Raw genomic sequence first — 23,316 nt, forward strand, 5'->3', positions numbered from 1 at the left:
ATTGCTTCACTCATTATGGGTACAGCTGTCTTACCATGAAACCAACTCCACTGAGAACAATGCACAGCCTGAGAGTCAGAGAAGGTCACTTCATTGATGTATCAGAACATTTTTTTCTTCTTCTTCTTCTTCAATTGTTCCTATCACAGCAGATTACTCCCCTTTGCACACAGCCAAAATAGACAAGCTCATGCAAACATAATGCAAACTGTTTATCCTGAAGAGGAACTAACCCATGGAGCATACAAGGCCAGCCCTGTAGTAAACACAGGGTGTTGTACTGCAACATAATGTGTCTGTGTTTGCCTGATATCATGCCAGTGATATTTCCATTTCTCTTTCTTTCTGTGCTCCCAACTCCCTTTTTTAGTTTTTACTGAGATCATTTTAACAAAGCATTCAACACTGGATACCAGCAGTAACCTTGAGCGACGATGTCATGTTTCATGTATCAGAGATATTTTAAAGAGCGACTTTGCTGCTTTGGAAAATATGAATAAATTTTCAGCGTCCCCTTTCCTTCAAAAGCAGTATTTTAAAACGTCATAATGATGCCCTCACTATGCATATATTATGTGTGTCCATCTTCTTGCATGAAAAAGGGGCACTTTGTTACAACATGAATACCTATCATTACCATTCATCCTATATTCATCAATAACAGGGTACATCTACTGAACCTGTTTGGACAGTAGTCATTATCAGGACGTCAGCTGAACTAATATAGTTAACCAGTATGTCAGAGGTTTAGAAACTAACAGCATCAGCCATGATCAGCCAACCAATAATCTCGCTTACAGGTGGAGAAATCATTTATGGTGTTTAGGTCTACACAACCGTCATCAGATGAACAAGAATGGAATCACTTAAAAGGCATGTTAGAAGGCTCTCTCCAACACACTTGCTACACATTTCCGCAACCACAAAACAGGAGTCTTAAGGCTGCAGATACGCAGAAATTTCAGAGTATTTTATACAATGCTGTCTCAATTATCTAATCACAGGACCACAACATTTGGGTCAATTGATGAATGGCACACACAAAGAGTCTCAGTATTGTAACTAGCTAAAGAAGTAAGACAGTGTAGATAAGTTTTTGTCTCTTGCTCAAGTTGTGCTACCCACCAACAAAACAATCGCACATTTGTCTGCCCACACATTTTTAAGTTAGTGAGACAAAGCTTGAAATTCATTTATGCAGCTTTTCACAGTATAAAAGTTAATTAACTGCTCAAACTCCTGCCCCTTTGAAGACAAGTGAATGTTTTAGAAAAATAAACATGAAAAGACATTGAGGGATCCCCTTCTAAGCCCAGGCCGATGAGTGGGAAGAAGAAATAATGGTGATTACAAAATGCAGCATAAGCTAAATCCAGATCTGGCCACAAAATGTGTACAAAGGGGCAAGCGTGCAGAATTACACAGCTTTTACACATTGACACTTTCTGTTTAATGAACATCAGGCTACTGTGTGAATAAGCCTTCTAACATGCCTTTTAAGTGAAAACCTAGTTGGAAAATCATTTGTTTATCTTGAACCTAGAGAAGCTTTAAGGTAATTTTACAATACAAATGATAAAGAAGCCAAACTACACTTTCACTCAAAACCAAACTTTATTTAGGTGTATTGGACAGTTTACATGTATGCATTTAGAATTAATGCAGATCAAAACAAAACGAACAAATGAATGTTCGAACGTTTTTTGTTTTTTCCCATGATGAAGCCACTGGTTACTATCATCTAATTCTCTTTATTTCCTTTATATAAACACACACAAACCAGAATTTTGAGGTAAGCAACAGTTTTGTCATTAATAGTAAAAAGAAAAAAAGCATTCAAGATTATTCTTGGAAAAGCCTAAAGTCAAATCCACCTACACTACACTGTAATCAAGGTTTGAGGTTTAATGTGAACACCCATAAAAGCCCGGAAATTGCAGCACACCCCTCCCAATCAACCCTAATTAAAGTAATATAATAAAAACATAGATGAAAAACATTAAAAATATTCTAGAAGAAGAAAACATTAATAAAATTATTAATAAAAACAAAAAGTCTCTGGGATGTCACAGTGGCCTAGTGGCTACGACCCGTAATAATGAAAACAGCGTCCTTGGTTAAATCAGGCTGGGGATCTTTCCTGCACGTTATCCCCCCCCATATCTCTCTCTCCAAACATTTTCTGTCTATTTACAATCAATTAAAGGCAAAAACGTTCTAGCAAAAAAAGGTAATCTAAAATCTGTCTGCATGTAATTCACAACAAGCAAACTCAAAGCACACATCAAAACAAAACTCAAAGAGAACAAAGATAACATCTTGATAAAAATGCTTGACACCAAATCCAGAGGCCTCACGCCTCAATCAGCATCCTTGCTGAGACCTTCAGTGGATAATCAGACTTCTGCTGTTTCTCTCCACTGAGCAAACCTTCAAAATTCACCAGAGAGATAAACAGTGAGGTTGTGAACAGTAATGACAAACAGTAGGCCTGTTATATCATCTATCATCTGTTTGAATGTTTGGTTTGGATCATCAGTTTCACTAAAACGTACCTGCACGTGTCACGGTGCAGCTGCTGGACCAGGTGGATCAGCACTAGTGTAATTAAAAGTATTGTTAGCATTTTTCAGAACAGCTCATAATCAGGGCACTTATGTAACATTTTGACAAAGTTTTACCAAATTAGTTTACTTTAGTGTTTGTCCATCTGGGCTTCCTCTCAGTTCATTGTAGTATTTCTTCACCAATGCAAGCTCCTCTGTAACATCTAAAGAAACTAAAAAAAAACATACATTGATTTAGTAATTTAAATCAAATATTTACAGTATTTCTTAGTTATCATATTTGATTTTGATACGTTCCCTTTACCTGGGATTGAGACAGCATCTGTCTTGAGTGACAGGTCGATTGATTCCTGCATTGTTTCCTCCAGTGTCTGCAGGATGTCCTCCTAATTCAGCATCAAAATCTTTATCAATTCTCACTCAGAGATAAAGATTGTGCACAAGATTAACTGAATTGTACATGACTAAACTGTTTAAATACGTGTTCAGAGGGCTCCTCAGACTGGACAAAAGGGTTAATAGCTACATGAACTTTAGTATGCTTCTGTATTAGATTAATAACAATATCTGCATATTTGTTACAGTGCCTGCTGTGTTTTGTAGCAGAAGGAGCTTTCAACATAATGTATTTTCCACTTGTGTGGAAAAGGCCTTTATGTAAATGATAATTTAGAATGGTAGATAAAGATGATGATGTATATCACAACATGTTTTACTTCATCATTACAAGATCATCATCTTATTAAGTATTATAAAATATGACAAACCTCCAAGACTCTCAGACTGTCCAACATAACATTTTTAGCCTGCTCAAACATGGTGTTCTTTGAAACATTTAAGTGATCCATCATAGTGTCCTTCATGTTATTCAGCGTCCCCTTTCCTGTAAATGCTGCTGCTTCTACAATAAAACAGAAAAAAATGTTATCAACTACATTTTTCTGGACAATCATGATAAATGTTAATGTGTATTATTATTGTTTCAGGTTGTAGATGTCATAATCTTGTATCTTACTTGTATAGCATTCTTGCATAGTCGTCTGGATTGTGGTTGTTAAACTTCTGTAGATTTCTTTTTTCCCGTTCAGTATGATCTTGTTGAGTTTTGTCTTAATATTTTCCTCCTTGGATAAAATAAAGTATAGATCGACATATTTTAAATAAAATTAAGGTAATTTTTTTTTTCAGTTTTTAAATTTTACCTAAAAAGCAGTGAAATATTTAAACAGATTTTCAGAGCAGGACCTGTGGTGTATAAAGTTTTTATCTGCCTTGCCAACAACATATACTGGTATGATACAGATGTTTGGGTTGATTTGCTCTTGAGTTGCTCTGGATATTTATCTCATCTTTTACCTCTGTCGAGAGAAATATCAGTTGCAGTTTGAATTCTTTGTGCTTTTGAGTCAGTGTCTTTGTGTCAAGTGAAATCTTGTTGATGACCCCGTTGAATGGTCCACATGTCCCTTCATTTCTGAAACATGTTAACAAGTTGAAATATTTCATAAAAGCTAGCAACAAAGGGATTTTTGTCCTCTTTAAGTCATTTCTTACGGGAAGATCTTCTTAAATTCCTCATCAATGCTGTCGGTCAGGCATGAAGCTAAGTCCGCATTGATGTCTATTTGTTCCATATCTCTTGGTTTGTGGATGCCACCTTTCTGAGCTACACACTTCAATGACCTGTGAAAAGCGCTACCGGATACGTCTTCCTAAAACAAAACACTACATTTAAAGACATTTTCATATGAAGTGCAAAATCAGGTGATTTGATGAAATTATAATTCAAATACCTACAGGATTTAAGACAGAGTGCAAGATTTGGTCACATGAAAATTTTTGATTTTTCAACCCCCACACTCAGGCATTTTTCAAAAGCCTTATGAGCCTCGTCCATGGCTTCTCTGACTTTATCAAGTTCATGTCTCATGTTCTCTTCAAGGTTTGTGCGCACTTTTGTTTGTTTGTCAGCCTGAAATCAAACACAACACATTTATTATTTAAAGCAATGATATATGATACTGCTGTCTGACAGTATTTATGTTTTATGTTCGGCTCATCCCTCCCTTGCTATGGTGGCCGACACACTCTGTCGGGTCTTGTGCTAAATAATCAGTGTTGGGCAAGTTACTTCTAAAATGTAATACATAATAGATTACTAGTTACTAGTTAGTAATTGGATGAATTGTCTCCCTATTAAAAAAGACCCTGTGTGCATTTACACATGAGGTACAGCATCATTACGTCATTGATTATTTAAATCACCTGATCTCCCAGCCTTGCTAATCACGAAAGTAATTTGTTTAAGCACAAACACACAGCCTATAGAAATCTATTTACGCGTGATCCATCAAGGGAGTTACCATCTTCTTAAGAGGAGCCAATCTCCCCTGTAGTTTGCAATCTCGACCATCGGATTCCCGCAACAGGAAATAACTTTCTCGGTGTTGGTGAATTATTAAAAACACCACTTTTGGGTTAAAATGCATTGTAATGCACGTTACTGACATTGTAAGGGGTAAAATATTACCTTTTCTTTAGTAATGCGTTATATTACTGCATTACAGCAATACATTGCATACACTGTAATTGCGCTACTTTTGTAACACGTTACTCCCATCACTGTAAATAATACATGTGGTCCTGCATTTGTCCATATTTCACTTCTCTTCTAATAAACCAGACGACTACTATTACTACTATTTTTACTTCTTCTTCTTCCTCGTACATATTTAACATAGTCATGAAACACACTACGTAAAACAGTTTGTCTGATGGCGGCACAACATGGCTACTTCCATCTAAGGAGACCCGCGAATGACCCATTCTAAGGTAATAAAAACATAATGCTTCATAATGTAAGGTCTTTATACATAACTGAAAACATAGTTATGTATATTGCATTCTGTCACAAGATCCTCCTAAATACTACACACTGGACCTTTAATTACTATGGTTACGGTTATCTCTGAAGAAATAAAAATTCTGAAAATCGACTACATTGATGGATATAAAATTTCTTATATTATTTTCTGTCAATATTAATGATAATTATGACACTTAAAGCCAGTTACTTATGTTTTATTACTTGATCTTACCACTTCTATAGATTTAGCCCCTTGAATCAGACAGAGAATCCCATGAGCTCCAGACACATACTTTAATGTCTCTGAGTAAGAGTCATTGAGATTTTGCAGAAATTCCTTAAGTTTGGGGATTTCTGTAAAACAAAAATCTATTAGCATCTTTCCTATTTACATGCTTTAATTTAAATGTAGTCCAACTAGAATATTTGCATTTCCTTTAAGAAAACATGTGTGATTGCTGCATCTGCTGCTGCTGTTTGTCGGCCCAGCTTCTGAAAGAGTTCCAGTGAGAAGAGCTGGAGACCCACACTTGAAGATTAACCCAAAATAGGTAGTACTTGAATTACATTCAAGATATATGAAGGTGTTTGATTAATGGCCATAAGGTAGCTATTGATGTCATGCTTCAAAACCGTGGAAGAATATGAGTGCATAATGCTGTACAGTAGAAGTGGCCTATATCATTCAAATTGGCCTCATCCCAGAAACCCACTCTGCAATAATGCTTCTTCTATTAATGGTTCGTGTGTTATTAGCCAAAACATAGCAGCAGACCAGATGCAAACAAGAGATTCTAAGCAAAGTTATTTTATAAAAATAATTGCGAAAACGTAAACTTAATTATTATAATATATATTTTATATCACCTTGTGATGACCTCAATGCATGTCATATGTGCCAGAGTAGTGGGTGGAATATGCAATCACACAATTCATTCTTACTTGAATTAAAGTTGTCAAAAGAAACTTCCCCTACCATTGTCATCTGGGTTTGGATGGTTTTGTTTAAGAAACTCTTTGGAGCTCACTGTGAACACTTTGAAACAGTCATCACTGAAATGATTCTGAAAAATATGTGATTGAAATTTGATTTTAAGGCAGGCTTGCAGTTGTAAACAATTTTCGTGTCAGATTTTTTATTAGTCTATAAAACTCACCTTAACCTTGCTTTGATTGTTGAATTGTTTTCTCACTTCTTCCTTGACTTTTTTAAATTTGAGAGCACGATCACCAGCAGCTGAACTATAAGAAAAGATTTTTATCAAGGCTCACAACATACAGTATTTTGAGCACTGAAACATGAAATCATAAATGTTGACTCTGATTTCTTACCCAAAGCAAAATATAATTTTTTATGTTTAACTAAGCCAGGAAAGCCTGACAAGTTTTCTAGTGTGGTATCTTTCTTTATTTATTTTTTTACCTCATTCACTTCAAGAGAAGAGACTAAAGGATGGTTGTTTTGGTAAATGTATGTCTGATGAACTGCCCAACCTCGTTTAGTGGCAAACAGCCACTTCCCTTAGCCTTTCTATGGAACCTTCGTTGGCTGTGTTTGGATAAGCCAGTCCTAAACATGGCTGCAGCAATGCCTGTGACACGCAACTCATGGACCCTATGCATCAAAAAATATTACACTCTCTTTGTCAAATCTGAACATATGGTAATGCACATATTTTTTGGTTCCAAGTGACATACACTTTCAGAGAATATCATTATCTCTGATGTCCATCTCCAATAAACCTCTGTAAACCTTATCAGAAAGGATGCTCTTCATAAGTGCAGAACTTTACTGTGAAGTTTTCTTAAGTATCAAAATAATCCAGTAATCTGTGCATCCCTAACAAGAGCTGCAAATAGCTAATTCTGCACACTACATTTAAGTAGTTTGTCGAAATGTAAACAAATACAGGCTGAAAAAACAGAGCTTAAGTTTTAACCCACATCAAACCAAACACAAATGAGATGAAAAATAAAAGGATTGACACAAATAAATAAAATTTATGTTGCGCTATAAATATATTTTGATATTACAGAGGCTCGACCCACATAGCGTGGGAGGCAGAAATTGGGAGAGGTTGTGGGATTGCAGTTTTCTCAATTTTGTTTTAGGCGGACCCAGAGTGTGAGACCCCTGCCCTTTAACTAAGAATAAAGTATTTACCAAAACTACATGTGCTGTTATGACATTATATGTATATTTAGTTGTGTTTATTCCTGTTAAGCTCTTGGACGCCATGTCAGGAGTGTCTAATTTGTATTTTAAGCACTTACGGACTATCCGAATCTTCAATAAGATCTGACTTAGTGCAGATAAAGTGAATTTCTTGACATTGGCCACCATTTCCCATTTTGCTACTGGTGTCTTTCAGGATGTTCCAGGCTTCTGTCTCTGATGCTGCTCGACTAATGTCAGCCACAATCCACACAGTAGAACAACTTCCAACAACCTGAATGGGCATAATCACAAGTTAATTATGAATATTCTTTATCAGTGCTTTGTAATAAGATAATGCTACAGTCTCCAGCTAACACATGTAGACAATAAACAACATTTCATGTGAATAAATTACCTCTGTCCACATTTTATCTCTGCTCTTGTTACGGTCCCCATTTCCAGGAAGATCCACAAGTGTGACATTCCGGAGAATATCTTTCCCGGGCACCTTGACAGTGACACACTTCACTAGTGGCCAATACCACCTCTTTACTTCTTCACCTTCTCTGTCTTTTGAGTCGCTTCTTGTGAAATTGACAAGGTTTTCAGATAGCTCTTCAGCCTGTAATAATAAAATAAATGTGATTTTTTTTATTTTGACATTAAAAGTGCTTTACAACTTGCATGAAATAATTAGAACAAAGTAAAGAAAGAAAGATACAATAAGAGCAATTATAAAATCCTAAAAGTAACAGCAACCTTTAGCAAGGCAAAAAGTTAAAATTAGATTAATTGTAAACCTGGACTGGAGACAAATGTTCATTTCTTAGCGATGGTGAACAATTAGGTTTAAAATTTAAATCAAAATTTTTTTTTATTTGACCATGATTAAACAGATTTTCACAGTGCACAGGATTATCTGGACGGTTACTGCAACTTTAGGGGTTTTCAGACCAAACTGTTCTGGGGACTACCTGAGTTGCCCACTTGGGGAGTTCCCCCGAGTACTACATTTCTTCAAGAGCTTATTTTTTTGTTTGCATTCACAGTGAGTGAATGCAAACAAAAGTCCGACTGACAGTGAGTCAATCGGACCACAGTCACTGGTGAAAGAGAAATGTAGATTTGAGTATTGTCAGTGTGTAAACGGATGTTGTCCGAAATATAAAGGGCCTTAACTTGTTTAGGGCAGCACCAGACAGCTCAGTGTCGGTTTGCCAATGCCATGTGCAACCTTTATGAGACCTGTTTGGGCACAATGATGGAACCTGATGGGATTTTGTCTAAGTAATTATATAATGTTATTTAGTTACTAGTAATGTTCTCTTTTCATATGAAGCGTAAATTTGATGAGTATACTTTTAAGTGTTCTCTCCTTCTTACCGATTCAAATGTTAAAATCTTCTTTTTGGAAATAAGAAATTCTGAAATTTTTTCAAAATATTTGTCATCCATGAGGTTTTCAGGGGATTTGTCTTTCCATTCTTCTCCATACACTGCTGACACCTTTTCAATAAAGTCACGATAATCATCGTTGTCCTGATGTGCTTTTTCCCCAAGGAAAAACTCCAACTCCTGTTTCCACTGCTGCAAAATAAAATAAAAATTGTTTAACTCAGTTTAATTAAATGGCATGTAATGTAACTATCAACTACAAACTAAGTAACAAACATATTCAGCTCACTTTACCTCTTTTGTAATGAACTCAATTTCTGCCTCATACTTTGAGCTCTGCATGTTAGCCTCCACTTTAATCACGACTGTGGTACATGCCCTGAATTCTCCAGAGGGCAAGAGATTCTTCTCCCCGATGATGGCATTTATCAAATAGCTCTTTCCAGCCCCAGTTTTACCAAAGACACCGACCAGCTCCCTCTTCTCTGTCTCCAAAACACTGATTTTATCTCTGTAATGCAAGAGTTTAAATGAGTACATTGATTAATTTGGAAAATAAACAAACACTGAAAAAGGCATTTATCACTGAAGAGCCTACTCAAGCATAAATTAAAGCAACTCACTTTTAATATTAACAATGGTACAAATGACGATTTTGTGAATGTGACAGGGGTCATAGATGAAAACTATGAGGTGTCCCACACAGAATTACCATCCATATACATGTATATTCTTTTCCTCTCTCTCACACACACACACACACACACACACACACACACACACACACACACTCCTGAAACGCTCACTCACACACACCTGAAACGCTCACACACACACACACACAACTGAAACGCACACACACACACACACACAACTGAAACGCTCACACACACACACACACAACTGAAATGCTCACAAACACACACACAACTGAAACGCTCACACACACACACACACACACCTGAAACGCTCACACACACACACACACCTGAAATGCTCACACACACACACACACAACTGAAACGCTCACACACACACACACCTGAAACGCTCTCACACACACACAACTGAAACGCTCACACACACAACTGAAATGCTCACGTACATACAAGTGAAATGCTTTTACAAATACTACTGAAACACTCTCACACACACACGTGAAATGCTTTTACATACACAACTGAAACGCTCACACAAATACAAGTGAAATGCTTTTACATACACAACTGAAACGTTGCCACACACACACACAAATGAAAACCTGACACACATACAAGTGAATTTCTATGGTTGATCCCAGCTTGCATTTCAGGTAAGTTAACATTAAAGTTATACACCAAAACTTTAAATAATGATTTATATGTTATTGATATTATACATAAGATTTAAAATGCCTTAATGATTTTAAGTGTTTACTGTAATTGTGGTTTGCAACACCACAATTGTCTAAACGTGAATCAGCTTTAAACTAAGTTCTAACTGTTAAATGTCTAACAAACTATTTGAAGCAAATCAATTAAACCTGAATTCAGATTTTCACATAACTTTAGTTATGAGTCAATAATTTGGATGTCACTTGATTATAGTGTTTCTTTTAATAAGTCAATGGTAAGCTAATGTTAAGTTAAATATGGTAACATGAGCTATCTTGCTTGCATAATGGTAGCCATAGTTATTATTTCCACTTTTTGGCCTATTAAGGCATTAAAAGGCCTTCTCTACTTCTATTCCCACTCCCTGCTAGGAAGAGCAGCAATGGATCTCCTCATTGTCCACTGTGGTTTTAAACATCTGTGTTTTATGTCCATTAAAAAAATGGTTTATGGTTTCCATTGCAATAAATTCTAAATATATTTATACTTTAGACTTATTTTGTCTTTACTACTGACATTCTGATTGTCAATTGAAAGAACCATCACAATCGAATATTAAAGCTTAACTCTTTTGCTAAGGGAGAGCAGTCTAGTATAAGTTGAAAAGTGAAAATACTGTTAATAGTTAAGCAGTTTTTTAACATTGTACCTTATACTTGAAGATAACATAGGAGCCTTACACTCAACAAGGTATTGAAGAGTGCCTTGTTTGCTGCTCTCATGTACAGCAAGTCTAGTTCAAAGACAATGAGCACAAATCCAAACAAAACTGGGTAAAGTGCTTAAACAAAGAATGACCTGCTGAGTGAGAAATAATGAACCCCACTAGATGTATCATTAATTGCAATGTTGCAAACTCTGAGGTATTCTCAGGCAAGTAGCCCACAGAGCAAAAATAAACAATCAGCTGATCGAATGCACTTGTAGCAAATATGTGCTTTGTATCAGTTAATTTTTTTCACCCTTTTGCCTCACTACACACTATACAGTAAGCCAATAAACATGTAATATCCACAAGACCTACTCAAAAGGTCACAAGAAATGACACCATCTATAGAGCTTCAAAACTATTCAGTGTACAGATAATTCTTATTTTATGTAACTTCTTAGTGAATGTCACATTTGTCTCTTAAAGAATTTCTCCTTCTCTAGCTCTGCCTGGAGTCTGTCTGGTCAGAGTGCGCCTCTCTATGGCGCCTCCCAGAGCTGGTGTGCTGGCATTTGATAACTAGCAGTGGGCTAAAGCCGACCCATCTGATTAGTTTGAAATTGAGCATATACTTTGGAAGAAATCAAACTTTGCGCCGATGCTTGTCAGAAGCAATAAACATAATGCTGTTGTACGATCAACAGTTGTTCGCTTGTATTGTGAGATGTGTGCTTTTATTTAAACAACTTCCTGTTCAACTGAAATGCCTTCCTGTTCAACTGAAATCCTCTCATGCAACGTACTGAAATGCTTTTATACAACATATTTCACTTGAGTGTGTGAGAGCGTTTCAGTATAGTATGTGAATGGGTTTGGTTTCATATGTGTATGTGAGAGGAAAAGTACATGTATATGCATGGTAATTCTGAATAATGTCCCTAGGGGCACCTCATATTTTTCTGCCCACAGACTTTTTTTTTAGTCAACTCACGACTGAGTCATTTTTCGGATGCAGCAGGCAACTGATTTCAGTGAAAAAGCTCTGATAAATCATTGCTGTACCTGCCCACCACAAAATGACAAACAAACTTAGCAATTACCTGGTGAACCACGTCATTTCACAGCTAAAGCGATAATGAGGTTTCCCTTAGAAGGTTGTTGAGACCAAAAACTAAAAGGATGTGAACACATTTGCATAGCAACTTATAAGTAAATGTGTTTGCAGTTTGTTTACACTGGCCCCAAACAACCAAAAAATCTGTTAATTCAGGTTTAAATACAGGTTTCACCCAAGAAGAAATGCAACTAAATGTCAGTCATCGTCCACATGTGCAGCTTTGCTTACATATGCATGAATCAAATGTGATAAATAAAATATCCTCATCCAGTTTGCTGACATGTTTGCAATTTTCCAAGCTACTTGTTGGATTTACTTTTTGCTTTACACATATCTGCCTGCCTACTTGCTTGCTACGTGTTGTTGCCTTTACCTATATGTAAGCTCATTTATGTATAATAAATTCATGTACTGTGCTTTATCTGCCCACCCCTGACAATATTAATTTAATTATTTGAATTAAAAACAAAATTACATTTGTTTGCAAAGGTGGTCAGTCCTCGCAATGATCTCACAATGAGTTCAGTTTTTATACACTTTGACACAGCCGGGGATTTAATCTTAAAAGGCCATTTTATACTTTTTGGCTTTTCCCTCACCTATAATGAGTTATATATCTTTTTTGTGCCTGTAATAGGTTTGCAAAGTGAAAAAGCCCAAAGTCCAGCCCAAAGTGAGTTCCCGTCTCCCACAGAAAACAAACTGCCTGAAAACAGCTTGATTGTAGTCCAGCCTTTTCTTACGCTTCCTTGTGACATCACAAAAAAAACACAGTCATAATGCTTGCCTAGCAGCTTATCAGACACGCCCTCACAAACACCGGTGGAAAAACACACGGAGCTGCAGGGCACATGTGGCAAGATGACCCATGCGAAGAGCATGAAACAGGATAATTTCTGTGATTTAGTATGCAAGTGTTTCATGTTTTCTTACGTTTCATAAGCATTCATGTGAAGATAATGTTAATTGTAGTCAGGAATTCCAGTACTGTGTTATTCATTGCCAGTGTCCTGGTTAGGCAATAGTATGAGTTAACGGCCAGTAGGTGTCAGTGTCGTTACGTGAGGAGCAGAAAATGTGCAGCAGGGAAGTCTGGCGTGTGTATTTCAGATAATGACATTTTCTGTGTACAAGAGGTAAACAGAAAATCCTGTGTAGCTATCACTGGTGTTTTTCATAAGTTAAAATGTGTTTTGTGTAATATTGCAATAATATATATTTTGGTGTTATGCTGACCAAAGACTGGAAATTAATGACACATTACCATCAGAAGAGTTTAAGGGGAGGTGTAATGTTTTATTTTGTGCATTTTGAATATTTTGTCATTGTCAACAAGTCAGATAAAAACATTCTGTGTACAAGAGGTAAACGGAAACACTGTGTAGCGATTGTCAACCTAAAGTGATATTCTTGCATTTTGCAGAAAATCTTCATTAAATATGTAGCACCAGATTGAGCATTTTGACGTCATTCTGCGCCCCGCTACACACACATTAACAAGATGTCAACCTGCTGCCTCTCCTCTCCCTTCCAAACATTGGCTACCCTCCAGGCAGTCAATGGACAAAGTTGTCACCGTGATGAAGAGACAGCGCACAGTTAAAACTTTAGGGATGAAAGATGTTACAAATGAATAACTCACCACTCTGAAAGTCCAATCTATGAACTGAAGCCGTGTTTACCGGCTTTTCAGGACCCACCCTACTCTACTTCCAGGGGTGGACTGGTAATTTGGCATACCGGGCAAATGCCTGGTGGGCCGATGAACCTTTTGGGCCAGTTTAAAGTGAATTATTTATTTATATAACGTTTTTTTAAAAAATGGGCCAACGACCGACACATAAAGCATTGACAGCTGCCCATTTGGGTAATTTTTTATACTGACAATTGCTGGCCCAATCACAGCCTTACTAGCCCCCACCCCTACCCTTCCCCCTCTGCTTCTTGCATGAGAGTCTTCAGACTTCTGCCGCCAAATCCATGAAAATAACCAATATGTTTGCTACTGGGGCTGCAGTAGCTTCAACATCAGTTGCAGTACCCAACATAATGCAAGCACAGGCACCTGAAGGAGTAAAGGAGAGCCAAGGCCACTGCCAGGCAGAGGAGGTGGCATGTATTAGCGAAACAGAGATTCCGATTCTTGTAGAAATGAGATGCATTACGACGGACGCGTTATGATCCATCCTCAGCCTGACGTCAGCACACACTGGAAAAGTCTAACAAGTGTTTCAGCAGCAGCATTTTGCCTGCCCCACGTTGTTTACTTGTTTATTTTTGGATTTTTTTTATCGTACCAACCAGTACCAATGTACAGTAATGACAAAATATGGTATTTTTGAAAATTAAACCATGTAGACCTGTTCTGGTAGGCTACATATTATGGAATATGGTATAATATTGAATATGAAAAACTTATCACTTACTTCAGAGACTTATTGAGCTTGTTGTTCTCTTGGTTACATAGTCTCATTTGGACACATCTCAAGATTTCTTTCACAACACAGAGCATGTCTTCTTCTGTAAAAGTAAAGAACTGTTCAGCAGGAACCATGAACCAGCATATCCAGTAAACAACAATGCACAATGAGGCACTTCCTCTGACAAGTCAATTTTGGATGCCTCAGTGTATCATCAGGTTTACACTACCACAGGTTGTCTAGTTTAAAACATCAAGTTACTACCAGAAGCATATGTATGTTGTTGCTGTGGACATCCGGGGCTTCATGCATAAGACTGGCATGTAAAAATACCCTTTTTTTTTTTCTTAGTATGAAAGCTGCACAATCAATGTGAACCACATGACTTTGCCACAGAACCCCGCTTGCCCCTCCCATAAATTACCATGTGTGGCAGGTTGAGGGTTTTTCTCCCTCCCGCCACTATAAGGGACTGCATTGGTGCCCTGACACCCGGATGCCTCTGCCTAGTACAGGTGATGATGCACCTGTGTCGCTCTCACACCTGGGTTGGGCGTCTCGACTGTTGGCGACAGTGGTCCGGCGTTGTGGTGTGCTGTTGCGAGTGCCGTCACGGCCTGTAGCGCAACAGTTTAGCTGGTGGTTAACGGCCCTAAACCTGTGGAGTCGCCTGGTCCGCGTTCTGTATGTGCATTGCTCCCGGTCCGTGTGAGCGAACAGTTTGCCGTGCTGGCTGTCTCGCTCTTGCCTGATTATGTGTGCGCTCTGTGGAACCGTGGGGTGAACTGCTGCCTCGGCAGGGGTTTGAACAGCGGCTTGGTCAGTCTGCCTCGTGTCTCGGCTTTGGGTCTCTCCCTCTCCCCCTGTGGGATTGCCCTCTGCCTGGTCGGCCCAGTTCCGGCTCTGTCTTGGCTCTAAGCGGGCTTGCCGGTTTTAGTATTTTTTTGTCGTTTGGGTCTAGTAATAGTATATTTAGCTTATTGAGTTGGCATTTTGGTTTGGATGTGTGTGTCCCCCCCGCCAAATATTCCGTTTTCATTTCGGTTGGTTTGAATTAATTGATTTGCACGTTTGGTTCATTTGGTGTGTTTGATTTATCCTTTTTGCCACGGTGCATTTCAAATAGTATGTTGTATTTTAAATGATTAGGCCCATACTTCTATTTCAGTAATGGCATGCCTTCTTAATTGGTATTTTTTCTTTTGGTTGTCTTTAATGATTCTATTTTGTTAGTTAATAAAATAATTTGTTTAAATGTGAAACACTCTCTGCCCTGGCCTCATTTCAGGTGAACCTATGTGACCTACCTCTTAATATCATTTCCTGGGTGAAATTCCCCAAGTGGCGTTAACTTATTTAAATACAGAATCACACCCTCGTCTTGCTGTTTAAACTCCAAATGTGTAGTCCATTTCTCAAGAGAGCAGATTAGAAAAATCTGCTGCGACATTTTCGGAGACGTGAGGTCCCGCCCGCTAACGGGACCTGCCGTCATCAAGTCCACTGCTGTTCCAATTGCTGAATGATAGGCTGCATGCCAAGTCTGAACTTCCAAGTACAGAAGTCTGAACTTGGCGAACTCTGTATTGAGCAACAGCTTACGTTTCATGGCACTATAGGTTCAGGTGCTTGCCAGTTGCCACTTAGGTGCACAAGCTACCTAATTTAACAGAGGGAAGTAGTTAATGCAGTGAGAGACCAAGACACTGCATGTGCTAACTTGCCTATTGAAACTGGAGAGATTTTTAGGGCCTTGTTGAGAATTATTTTAGAGCATTATAGCCTAAATTGTTAGCATTATTTAACTAGAGCAAAGGTGGTCTACATTGTCATTGTTTACAGTATTATTTCAGAGTGTAAAGTTAGGATCACAGTGTTAAAACGCTATAGCTCTTATCATTTAAAGAGTTATTGTATAGTGTTAAGGTCACAATGCTGAAACCCTATAGCTCTGAGTGAGTGTGTTCCTCGATGTCTAGCTGCCCGGAGGCAGTACCAGTAACACATGCGTGTAAGCAGGCATGTGTGCTCTGGGAGCACAATGAGCACAGCAAGGCATCATCAAAAACACCAGCAGAGGAAAATGTAGAAGCAGAATTAGTGAAAATTGAGTTACTAAACATACATCAATACAGTAAGAATGTCCTGTCTATAGCACACAGCACAAGAGACACCAGCTTATTCCACAAAGTCAGGGTTTTGGTTAAAATAGCCTGATCAGCAAAGGGCATGCCTAGGACACAGAGGGGGAGCAATGCAGACAAAAAGTTAGACATTAGTCAAGAAACAGTCAGTGATTATCCTTAATCAATAATAATCATTTTAATCAGTTTTATTATCTTTAATCAGTATCAATAAGTTATCATTCTTAATCATCTTTCTACCTAGATGTCCTTCGGTTTTTACTTATAAGTAGTGAACTGTAGTCATGAACACAGAGTCAAGCTCACTGGGGTTAGATTCTTGAGTGGGAGGAATGACTACAGGAAGTGGCTGCGGGTGGTTTGCCTTGTCCAACTGTCATCTACTGTAGATTATGACCATAGGAGAGGCTGCAGGTGTGCAAGATCTGCCGACACTGACAGTGTATGCTTTGGTCTACGGTTGTGATTACATGAGGAACTGCTTATGTGTTAATCTGCTAATATTAAGACTACATGCTTAATTACTGATTAAGGGGGTTTGATTGTCAACTTCCAACCTATGGTGATTATAGCCAGTGTGAGCTTTGAGTGAATTTGCTGGAATTCTTGCTTTGCAAAAAACAAACTAGATGCTTGGTAAAAACATGACAGACATGCAGAAAGCAGCCAGCATAACAAGAATGCTGTAAGAAACCAAGCATTAATGAAAACTGCAACTTTGTTATTTGTTTAAAAAAACCCAAGTGTGTCAAATTAAGCATGCATAACCTTTAAAAAAAAAAACTGAGACTGAAGTTGAAATGTAAATGATTTTCTTATCTAGTATAAAGATGTAGAAAGTCAATACAGTAATAAATGACAGCTGGGGAACAGTGTTAATTGGTGGAAAAGAAGTTCATGAGGAAAGGAGGGGGCAAACCAGCCCAGGAGGGAGGGGGAGAGCGTGAGAGGCAATTGATTAAAAAAAGAGATCTGTATCAAATAATTCTTTTAAAAAAGTTTTGTTTATTATACACACTTCATCCTCCGACCTGCTGGGATGTTGTACAGGTTTATGTGTCCTGTCTTGGAATAAACCTTTTGCACTGACTCTTGACTGTCTCCAGAGAAGTTTGATTGCAAATTTGACTAATAGAAAGCTAATTGAGTATTTCTTGTCAAAGTTTAAGTTGGTGAAGGTGGGGGCCAGTTTTAACTGGCCCAGCCTGGTTGTACATCTGACCCAATAGCCTGAGCACGAACCGTGCAAGGTCCCTATTGAAACTGTAAGGATCCCCCCCCTTTCTGCAAAGTAAGCTCAATTTTGGGGGCCTAAACATACTTGAAAACTCAAACTTTGCACACATGTCAGAAGTGGTGAAAAATTTCATATTTACTGGGTTTTGAGCATGGGTGTGGCAAGATGACTCGCTAGCGCCACCTAGAAAATTGGAAAAAATTTGCCCCTTGTCCACATTCAACCTACATGCACGAAACTTTCTGGGGACATGAATCATATCAAGATGCACAAAAAAGCCTCAAGAACCCATAGCCTAAACTCAACATGAAGTCAGCCATTTTGACTTTTATGGCCATTTTTGGATGATTTACATGCTCTGTACTTTAATGAAATCCTACTAGGGATTTATTAGGATGACTTCAAAATTCTGCTGTGCCTTCTAAAGGCATTGATGAAAAGTTGTGCCATCTGTGAGTTATCAACGGGCGTGTCCGTGGTGTCAAAGATCAACTCTTTGCCATGACACAAGTTGTTGTAACTTCAGTGTACATGGTCACATCTGAACAAAACTTTACGTGCTTGATAACTGTCCCACCCCAATAGTCATTTATATTCATACCGCCAAGTGCTATGTAACGAAACAAAGGGGACACAGGAAGTGACGTATAATGCCTTCATGCAGTGTCCGAAGTGCGTAGCAAATTCGGAGCCGCACCGGCGGAGCTCTGGAATATGCAGTGCGGCAGCCTGACGCGCTACATGTGGGAGGGCCCGCCCAATGCTGCTTGCAGCTTTTATCTGTCCTTTTACTCTAACTTGTGTTTAGTAAATGTTTGATTTAATTAATTTGAATCACGATCAAATTAAAGGTTCAGTGTAATATTTGAGGCTCTCTTGACAGAAATGCAATATAAGATCCATAATTAGGTTTGCAGTGGTGTGTAAAGACTTTACATAAACCTTTCACTGACATGTTGAGTATTCATTCCCTCTAGAGAATTTCTCAGATGAATTCTGTAGCGAATGTTTGAGATCATGGCTTGTGCTGCACCCTTTTGGTAGTTGATCTGCATCCATCAACCTACAGACACTTGTTTTTGTCACCTGATATCCCATAATATATAATATCTGGCAGATGCAGTTTTGATACATGAGGCCCCTGCAGTTTAATGTACATTTATGGCATCAGGTTGTAATTGTTTTTATAAATACCTAAGCATGATCCACGTATAGTGTCACGTTGTCGTTTACCAGGTGGTGATGGCCATTTGCTGGACTCTCCTTGATCCAGCTTTCGCTTTCCTTTTTTGAAAATGAGAAGCAAATGCAAGTTTGCTGCATGTTTGTCTCACAAAAATAAATGGACTCAGTTTTGTCAAAACATTACTGCCTTGAAAACCTCAACGACCACTACATGTAATCAAAGATACTGTGTAGGTCTCACCTTTATCACTTGTGTCACTGGTGGATGGCCAAACCTGAGGATCAACATGAATTTGACTTTTAAAACCATATTTGTTTAAGAAATTAAATTCAACAGCCCCCCTAATGAGGGGGAAATCTTTATCCACTGGTAAATCCTGGGAGTGTTAGTTGAGTCCAGAAAAAGGCTAACTCCTCATCACATTGAGCATCCCCTTTTTCTCCATCAACAAAACTCTGATCCAATAAGACAGTTATTCAAATGTTGTCCTAAATCCTTTTGCATAATGAATAGAGGCACATTCACTGATTACATGACAGAAATTAAGTGTGACCCTTACCTGAGCAGAATCAGGTGCTTCTTTATGCTCCTGTTTGCAATGTAGATAACAAAATTTTGAGCAGGCATTAAAAATAAAGTCTGCTTTATTGTAATACACTGAACAAAATTATAAGTGAAACACTTGTTTTTGCCCCCATTCATAATGAGCTGAACTCAACCATGTACACAAAACACTTCTTTCTCTCAAATATTGTTCACAAATCTGTCAGTCTGTGTTAGTGAAGCAATGTCTACCAGAGCTGTTGCCCATGAATTGAGTGTTCATTTCTCTACCATAAGCCATCTCCAAAGGGGTTTCAGAGAATTTGGCAGTACATCCAGCTGGCCTCACAACTGCAGACCACATAACTGCACCCCAGCCCCTACACATCCAGCATCTTCAAGATCTGAGACCAGCCACCCGGACAGCTGCTGCAACAATCGGTTTGCATAACAAAGGAATTTCTGCACGAACTGTCAGGAACGTCTCAGGGAAGCTCATCTGCATGCTCGTCGTCCTCATCTGTGTCTCGACCTGACTGTAGTTCATAGTAACTCGAGTGGGCAAATGCTCACATTTGATGACATCTGGCAGTTTGGAGAGCGGCCTTTTATTGTGGACAGCCTAAGGCACACCTGTGCAATACCCATGCTGTCTGATCAGCATCTTGATATGCCACACCTGTGAGGTGGATGATTATCTCAGCAAAGGAGAACACAGATTTTTGACAGATTTGTGAACATATGAGAAATGGGCCTTGTGTACATAGAAAAAGTCTTAGATCTTTGAGTTCAGCTCATTATGAATGGGGCAAAAAACAAGTGTTGCATTTATAATTTTGTTCAGTGTTAATGCCTAATTGCATTAGCTGTTTTTAAACTTACTTGAGCAGAAGAATCAACCGTTTTCTGATTTGTGTTTTTTTCCTAGGGACAAGAAAATAGTTCAAATTAATTATCTGTAGACATTAAAGCTCCTTTAAATTATAAATGCAAGTGCATAGGTGAGATTTATGAAACCAAATACAGATTTTTCTTGTAAATTATCTTTATAGTGAACATTTACCTTTAACAACTTGAGATTCATCTTGAATGTTGACCTTGGTCCCACAATTGGGATCAAGTCAACGATGTCTCTCTCATCAAGACCGTAAATATTATTCTTGTCAATGCGTTGTTCTGTAATGAATATTCAGCAGAATAAGACAGAAAAGACAGTTAGAACATTGTTAGGGTGAAAGGACGGCCAGGACCTTTGAATCAGGAGACTTGTGTTCATGTATCCTGTGAAACGAAGTCAATGGTCCCATTAGGCTAAATATTTCTCTTCGGGTCGCATCACATCTCAACTGTGGCAAATGTGATTGACTCTGTCTGCAGCAAAGCAGCATTTTGTTTTGGGCTGATCTGAAGCAGCCGTTTACCTGAGCGATCCAAGCAAATACCAGAATGTTTATCAAGGTTGTTTCTCTGCTTGCTTTTGCCAACTTGATAGTCTAATGTGAGCTGCAGGGGCTGGGTATACAAAAAAGCGCCGTCAAGTCGGACACATTCTACCTGTCGCAGCTTATTGTAAGTTGAGATCAATGACTGATGTTGCGGCATTTGTAAAGAAATATTCCGCGAGACCAGGCAAAAATGTGGTTCCAACTTAGTGCAGACGAAAAAAGGCAAATGCGGCCGCCGGACTCGGTGCCTGCAACCTCCTTGCTTCAGCGAGATTTTAACGTCAGGTGGCATGGTGACGTTGTACTACAGATGAATAATGCAGCATTTTGATGTCTGTATTAGGAGATGCCTAGATGTTTAGCATTAGGCCATTCCAAAATGGTATAAGACCTGTGACCAACAAAGAAGCATGGCAATACTTTACCTTTAAATGTTTCTATCCACTCCCCGAGATCCCATTCAGTTAATTTGTTGTTAACGAAATCATCCATGACAAACAGCAACTGGAAGGTAATCAAAAAATAATATTTTAATCAATCAGTGCTTTACATTTGTAAGTCAGTTATTCTATCTAGCAGCCACAACTGGATTTCCTATAAATACACGCCTAAACTTGTACTTTCAGAAGGTGTGTCAACAAGGAGAAGCTTGCGTAAGGGCAGTTTTAGTCACTAAAATAATGTGGTTTGTAGCGAGGTCATTGAAAGGCATTTCGTAAAAATGCTGATTTCCATTTCAATGTATTAAAAAACAATTTAATCAAAGTTTAGTTGTTTCACAACGGATAAGCCTTATACTGATAACGGCATATTCGCTTGCATCTTCCTTTTACTCTCCACTATTACTCCAACTCACCTTTCAAGTTAGTCATAAAGAGAAAGAAAAGGGGTTCAAGTTTGACATTGTGGATTAATAAATGTGTAAAGTAAAACAAAATCCCGGAAGGGATCTTTAGAGATCTGTACAGATTGAGTAGGCTACATCTCACTGTATCTACAATATAGTAATGACTGGTCTTTTAATACAAAATGGGACAGTAAAATTCAGTTGTGAACGTAATGCATCGCAATTTGTGTACTTACATTTTGTCTATTCTTCAGTGTACGATGTTACGTCATTTATGTTACGTCCCAAGGTCTAGGGGTATGCTGGGTGTAACATAAAGGTGTTGCTTCCCACTCCCAAACAATGCCAGAACGCAGGAAAAACAATTTAGCTTCAGGAGGTGAGCAGTGCCCAAAATAATTTAAGAAACCTAAAACTTTCCTAAAACAAAAACATAAAGTAAAGAACAGAGAAAGCTCTAAACTAGGCTTCTAATCTCAAAAACAGGAGAAAAAGGGTGCAAACAAAAAGGGATTCTCACTCCTACACACTGCTAGTAGCTGACACAAGGAAGCTACAACAAAGAAATATCTGTATATAACAACAAAAATGGCTAAAGCCAACAAAACACGTTGTCAACGACAATCAGAATTACAAAGCTAAGCTACACAGATTCACTTACAAAGTCTCATCTAATCACAACAGTTCTCCACTCACGACTAACAGACATGACACACAGGCTCAGGTTGGAAATGGCAGAGAGAGAGACAGAGAAGTTCCTCTCAGTGGGTCTTAAGATGGCTGCTGTCATCCAGGTGACCAATCAGGAGACTCCAATCAGCTCTGCAGGACCAATCCAGTGTGCCCACCTGTTCTCCATTACCTGCATACACACACTCTAAGGGAGGAGAACAGCTGACATTGCAGGGGGAGATGTGCTCTTTCTTTTATATTGTCTCCACCTCTCGCCAGTGTACTCTACTCTCTGTCCACAAAGCAGGTTCAACAAGATCAGTTTAAATGTTTAAATACCTTAAAAAGTCCTGAGGCTTGATTCTAATGTGTGGTCACCTATAGCAGCAAGCACAGGATTCAGTTCCTTTAGGCCAAAAACAAAACAAATCAATATTACAATCAGACGTTGAGCACCCCCATATCGCCAAAATGGCATGATCCTTGTTCCACTGCGAAGACTGTGAGATTGACAGTCGAATCAGACTCCGCCCATCGAAGCATCAAATTTTCGACTATTAGGGGTCAGCCCTATTATTATTATTATTATTTATTTTATTCCATCTTGGGTTATTACAAGTAGTCGAAGTTGCATGATCACTCAATCATGACTGAACTTGAAAAACAGTCTATGTGCAGGCTAGGTGTGTGAGTGTGG

General features: G+C 38.4%; 1 pseudogene; it reads right to left on the bottom strand.

Annotated features, from left to right (window-relative positions):
* Positions 1 to 1,595: 1,595 nt before the first annotated feature.
* On the bottom strand, positions 1,596 to 22,866 carry LOC119889589 (annotated as a pseudogene).
* Between the last annotated feature and the right edge of the window lie 450 nt (positions 22,867 to 23,316).

The sequence above is a fragment of the Micropterus salmoides genome, unplaced genomic scaffold (genome assembly GCF_014851395.1).
Source record: "Micropterus salmoides isolate LMB-PRFRI ecotype aquatic unplaced genomic scaffold, ASM1485139v1 Ms_hic_scaffold_10, whole genome shotgun sequence".
NCBI classification, from domain to species: Eukaryota; Metazoa; Chordata; class Actinopteri; order Centrarchiformes; family Centrarchidae; genus Micropterus; species Micropterus salmoides.